The 6,287-nt window shown below is 39.8% G+C and overlaps 1 protein-coding gene across 1 annotated transcript in view; it reads right to left on the reverse strand.

Moving 5' to 3' along the window:
- Positions 1–1,874, reverse strand: part of LOC129927291 (uncharacterized) — a 39,600-nt gene extending 37,726 nt beyond the window's left edge. The window contains exon 1 of the mRNA XM_056035663.1: positions 1,486–1,874. The gene's annotated coding sequence lies outside the window, so the exon portion shown is untranslated. The remainder of the gene's footprint in view (positions 1–1,485) is intronic.
- Positions 1,875–6,287: the final 4,413 nt, after the last annotated feature.

A 6,287-nucleotide genomic window follows, 5' to 3' on the forward strand; every position in this document is an offset into this window, starting at 1 on the left:
GTTACTGAGACAAGGCCTTATAGATCACTCCTCGGTGAAGATGCTAAAGACCTCCACCAGCTCAGTTACTGAGACAAGGCCTTCTAGATCACTCCTCGGTGAAGATGCTAAAGACCTCCACCAGCTCAGTTACAGAGACAAGGCCTTCTAGATCACTCCTCGGTGAAGATGCTAAAGACCTCCACCAGCTCGAAGCTCCAGGTTTTTTTAGAAGCGGCAGGTATCGATCGTAAACATTCATCATTTTTTCCCCTTAGTGCATAAAGTTTCCAGAGCTTATTTCAGACGCGTGGCATTTAGGTGTAACTCTTAGACTGGGGGCTTATCCCCACTGACACTGCCGGGTATCACAACCAGCCCTGGCGTCCTCTTCATATACACTCACGCACACACATACACTCCTTGTTTTGTTCCAATAATAGCACATCTATCATGTACAGTGACACAGGGTCAACATAACCCTTCACACCCAAGGTGAAAAACAATGCAGCAACTTTCAAGGACAACTTCCAGAAAACAATCAACTATTATCAACTAGCAATTGTTATTGTTATTATGTGTTTCCCCACCAGCAACAAATAAACACGAACTCGTGTCCATGTTGTCAGCTGTTCAATGAGGATGTCACGTGGCCAAGACAAAGCCTATTAAGTAAAACAAAATTAACTTATCAGACCCTGCGATCAATAGGGCAGAAGATGTAAAGGTCACTCTTGGCCAACAGTTAATGTCATGTGGCCAGCACAACGACTAACCGCCTTTACTTTTCTGAACTAATCAACAGAAGGATGGGACTCGTTAGAGATTTTTGTTTTGGTCCCAACAAGAACGTTCCAATATGCCTTCCAAATACTCCCCACTCCTTCTAGGATCGATAAGGGACCCCCTCGATTTGGTGGTCAAACCATGACGTGAGCTTTAGACTCTGCTATCATAGCAAGCTTGCGGTGAGCTAGATCTAGATTAAATTTGAAATCATTTTTTAAATATTTTATTGACGTTTACTTTAACTTTTAGTCTATCTTCGTCCATGGCCGTGATATATATCCTATAACCCAGAGCTCTATAGGTCTAGAGTCTATAAATAGACTATATGAAGATATCGATCAAGAGGAATAACAACGTTGGCAACAGAAGTGATCCAAAAAAAAAAAGCCATCATGTGCCTGTTACTAACATGAAAGTACATCGTCTGCTTGTCACGTGTACTTGGTGGCCTTTACAGGTAGCCGGCTTGATGAGGAATTGTTCAAACACTATAATAGTACACTATTAGGTCTAAATTTAGATATTTAGGTACACTAGAGTCTAGATCTATATAGACTAGATTTAGTAATGCCATAGTGATGACCAAATGTTTAGATCATCGACTTTCATCAAGATCTAGATTACAGATATCTAAATCTAGACTCTAGGACGCCAGGTCTAGATGGAATCTAGATCTATATAGATCTAGATCTAAATAAATTATATTTGAGAACTTACCTTTCAGTGTATTCAACAGCAAACTTGAGATAAGTTATAATTATAAATCCCACAGTATTTGTGTGTACTAAAACCAGCAGAAACACGAAACTATTAATGAAGCCTGCAGTTGACCTAATTATTCTTTCCTCGTCAGCTGTTTAGTTGTCTTTCTATTTCTAGGAGAGAATTCTTACGTTCAATTTTCAATTAAATATTTAATGGGATAGTATCAACTATCATTTCACTTATTCGCACGATAAATTTTAAAAGTTCAGTTTGACCGCGAGTGAAAGAGTGTAATGCAATCGCCTTTATATATTCAATGAGTTCAGTGTTAAAACGAATGTTTGGGCCGAGTCGCGAGCACCCAGAATATTGATGAAATGTGTGTGTTGTTTTGCAGAATAGAAAGCTAGAGGCGTGCTAGCAGTGCTATTTTTAGCGCAATGAATCCCCGTGACCTGAATATTCCTCAGACGTATTAATGACACTCCCAGAGAACGAATCGCAAACGCTTTATGCTACACGCGTGATATTTATTTTAGCATGACCATTTGAAAGAGGTTGTATTGATTGCGTATTGGCAATGCTGTTTGTTTGAGACCTGTATAAATTAGCATTAATATTTAAGATATGGATTGTATGGCATGCACTTTGGAGTGTCTTTTGTTTTAAAAAGAATGCTTAAGTTTGTAATAGTTTGTTGTTGATATCTATAATTAATTGGCTTGTCGTGATCGTGTGGGTATCTGGAAATTTAGGCACCGGATATTTAGGCATCCGGAAATTTAGGCACCCGGATATTTAGGCACCCGGAAATTTAGAGCGGAAAGACCCTTGGAACTCTAGGCGTGTAAGCCTGCTTGAACAAACCGTTCTCTCTGGAAGAGATCCAAGTCAATGCCTATGTAAGCCTGCTTGAACAAACCGTTCTGTCTGGAAGAGGTCCAAGTCAATGTCTATGTAAGCCTGCTTGAACAAAACGCTCTGTCTGGAAGAGGTCCAAGTCAATGACTGTGTAAGCCTGCTTGAACAAACCGTTCTGTCTGGAAGAGGTCCAAGTCAATGTCTGTGTAAGCCTGCTTGAACAAACCGCTCTGTCTGGAAGAGGTCCAAGTCAATGTCTATGTAAGCCTGCTTGAACAAACCGCTCTGTCTGGAAGAGGTCCAAGTCAATGTCTATGTAAGCCTGCTTTAACAAACCGTTCTGTCTGGAAGAGATCCAAGTCAATGTCTATGTAAGCCTGCTTGAACAAAACGCTCTCTCTGGAAGAGGTCCAAGTCAATGTCTATGTAAGCCTGCTTGAACAAAACGCTCTCTCTGGAAGAGGTCCAAGTCAATGTCTATGTAAGCCTGCTTGAACAAACCGTTCTATCTGGAAGAGGTCCAAGTCAATGTCTATGTAAGCCTGCTTGAACAAAACGCTCTCTCTGGAAGAGGTCCAAGTCAATGTCTATGTAAGCCTGCTTGAACTAAACGCTCTCTCTGGAAGAGGTCCAAGTTAATGTCTATGTAAGCCTGCTTGAACAAAACGCTCTCTCTGGAAGAGGTCCAAGTCAATGTCTATGTAAGCCTGCTTGAACAAAACGCTCTCTCTGGAAGAGGTCCAAGTCAATGTCTATGTAAGCCTGCTTGAACAAAACGCTCTCTCTGGAAGAGGTCCAAGTCAATGTCTATGTAAGCCTGCTTGAACAAACCGTTCTATCTGGAAGAGGTCCAAGCCAATGCCTATGTAAGCCTGCTTGAACAAACCGCTCTGTCTGGGAGTGGTCCAAGTCAATGTCTATGTAAGCCTGCTTGAACAAACCGTTCTGTCTGGAAGAGGTCCAAGTCAATTGCAATTTCCGATATATTTGGCACTCCGGGCGCATGGACTAGAATGCATGGCTGAAGGCCGAGCACACCGGGAACCCCACCATCTTCCTATATTTTACCAAGCTAACCGTGCAGGATTCGCCATTAGTGTAACGGTCCCTTGAGGAACGGCGCGCGGATTATCGACAGGCACGTGGAATCTCTCTTTCAATTCCGCACCGTGCAATGGGAAAGCTATCGTATTCCCTTATACACTCCCACAGGAGTTTTGTTTTGCTATTCATTTAGCCTAACCCCTTCCTCTAGCGATCGTTTCCACCTGAGTGCAGAATAGCGTACTCGGGCTTGTGCTAACCTAAAACCATTTTAGTCCTATGGATGTGACAAGCGATTTGCACATTTTATCAGTGAGATATAAATAAAGATCTAATGTGCATGTGTAAAATAGCTTACTGAAGACTAACACTTAGATCCACCCATGGAGCTGATTGATTTTCAAATAGCGCTCCGTAAGGTTTAGATAATATATATATATATATATATATATATATATGAAAGCTGAACGCAAGCATGCAAAAGTAGGTTCACGTTATGTAAATGACATCTCTAAACGGTAGACTAAAAGACTATAGGCCTATATGACATCTCGAAAGATCTTTCATAAAAGATGAGTCAGGGGCCAGTCACGATTACGAGACTTAATGTCATTCAAAATGGCTCATTCGTCATTTGCTTGAATGCCTTCATAAGACAGTCAGCCTTTGAGTCCTGTTCCATTCGGCGCATTGGCTGACAAGACATCTCATGGCTGACAAGACATCTCATGGCTGACAAGACATCTCAATAGAGATTTCCAAATCCTCCTCCCACCTTGTACCTAAGAATTTTAAGTCTTCTAAGAAGAGAAGCGACACCATGTTTTAGAAGTTTTCAATTTCCTTTTTTTCAGCTTCCATGATCAACGTTGTTCGTCTTGTCAACAGATATGCCCAACGAATCTTTGGTGTAAAAGAAATGAGCGAAGTTTTTTTTAGAATTGAATAGTTTTTAAAATATGTGTTTCCTTTTTTCTTTTACTTCAAGTAAAATGTTTAACAAAGGTTTATGTGAACACATCATCACACACATACACAAGACTATAACACAAATTATGTAATTAAAATCTTTAAACGGAGCTTTGAATCATTAAAGTCATCAAACAATGAACAAAAAAAAAAGCGAAATAGATATTTTAAGTTTTAGTTTCAACCTGTTGTCGTAAAGATATTGGTCTGTACATAAAGACAAATAAATAAATAAAAACATTTTGTTATTCAGATAACAATTTAAGTAAGAAATATGCTCAAGTCAGTTATAGATGTCATGGATTGGACATCTGTAATACTATTAGAGCAGCGGTTCTCAACCTTTTATGCTTGGCGACCCCTTTTTACAATCCCCCAGTCTGCCGCGACCCCCCCCCCCCCAGCAAATACACACAGCAATAGAAGAATAGACAAATATAATCCATTTTTTTTTTATGGTCTTTGGCGACCCCAGGCAAATCGTCAATCAACCCCCAAGGGAGTCGCGACCACAGGTTGAGAACCCCTGTATTAGAGCATATTGTTAGTTACCCTTTTTCTCGATAGAGTTTGTCAGTATGCTATTCGCTTCCTGCTTCCAGGACAAGCCCATCCTACTTGGCTTGTAGCAGACTTGACCTAATTCAACCACGGGGTCACAGCGTGATAAGCATTCGGCCACGGACTTGGAGAAAACGAGGCGGTAGGCTTAGCTTTGCCGTCATAAAGATGACGCATTGTCTATAGATCTCGATGTCTGCCGAGTTATCAAAGCCAGCAAGACTTTCTAGATCTAGTATGAATGTAACTATAAACACCATCTGTTGATGTTTACTGCCTTTTGTTGTGTAATCTTTCTTTTTAATGCACTCTCGCTTCTAGTCGGATCAAAGTGCGAGTCCGTCAACTGGGCAAGACTTCTGACACAAGTTACAGCACGTGAAGCAGGATTTCCTTATACGGCTTAATGTCTCACGTTTTTTTTTTGTGTGACCTACTCTAGTTTGAAGAGCCCCGCCCACTTCTTCATTATCTTGTTTAGTTGAAATTGTGCCTTAAAAAACAAAAATCAATTACGACATTTTAAAGAGATTTTTTTTTAAAAGTAGTTTATTTAATTTAGAAATTTTGTCCAAGCTTTGTTTCAAAATTGTCTTTTATCATGGGCGGAAACAGAAGACTTTAGTGTTGATAAATGGTTTCTCCAAGTGGTGTAAGGTGGATTCGGGCCTCACTGCACCTGGTATGGAGACCATATAGATTTATATGTATATAATTTGGGGCATTTTGGGGTACCCAGCACATTTGGGGAAGGGGGCATTATTTCACTGTATTCAAATCCTCTATTGGTAACTACAGATTTAATTAATTTTTTACAGGTGGGGGGGCGGGGCCTTGGAACTTATCTTATTTGGCTACAGTATTTTGCTTCTTTTTTTTTTAATCAAATTTTATCTTGTATTTCTTGTAGATTTACTGTAGTAATGGAGCCCATTGACCTTGACTTGAGAGGGATTGAACCTCGACAGAAAAAAGGCCGCCATTGGTTTTGTGTGGTATGTCTGTTTGTCCGTCTGTCCGTATCATTTAAATAACAGAAGCTGAAAAAGATATTTTTAAAAATCCGATATCATAATGTCTTAGATCTTGCACAGTTCTGGTGCTACTAATTTTTGTTTTCTGAAAGTGAACTGTTTAATTAAAAATAATTACAGTACTTCATGCAGTGTTATGCCTTTCGTGTAAACTGTGGGTTGTGTTAGTCCCCAAATAGTCTCAAATGATGTGCATCCTTTTTAGCGGCCCCATTAAAATGAAAAGTTTTGTGTTGTCTGTCTGTTTTTCTGACATATTTAAATCGAAAAATTAGAAATCTATTGAAAGGCTATTTTCTCCTTTTTGGGTAAAAAAAGTATCCTATATGTTAAATATCTCATTAT

The sequence above is a fragment of the Biomphalaria glabrata genome, chromosome 7 (assembly GCF_947242115.1).
Source record: "Biomphalaria glabrata chromosome 7, xgBioGlab47.1, whole genome shotgun sequence".
Lineage (NCBI taxonomy): Eukaryota > Metazoa > Mollusca > Gastropoda > Planorbidae > Biomphalaria > Biomphalaria glabrata.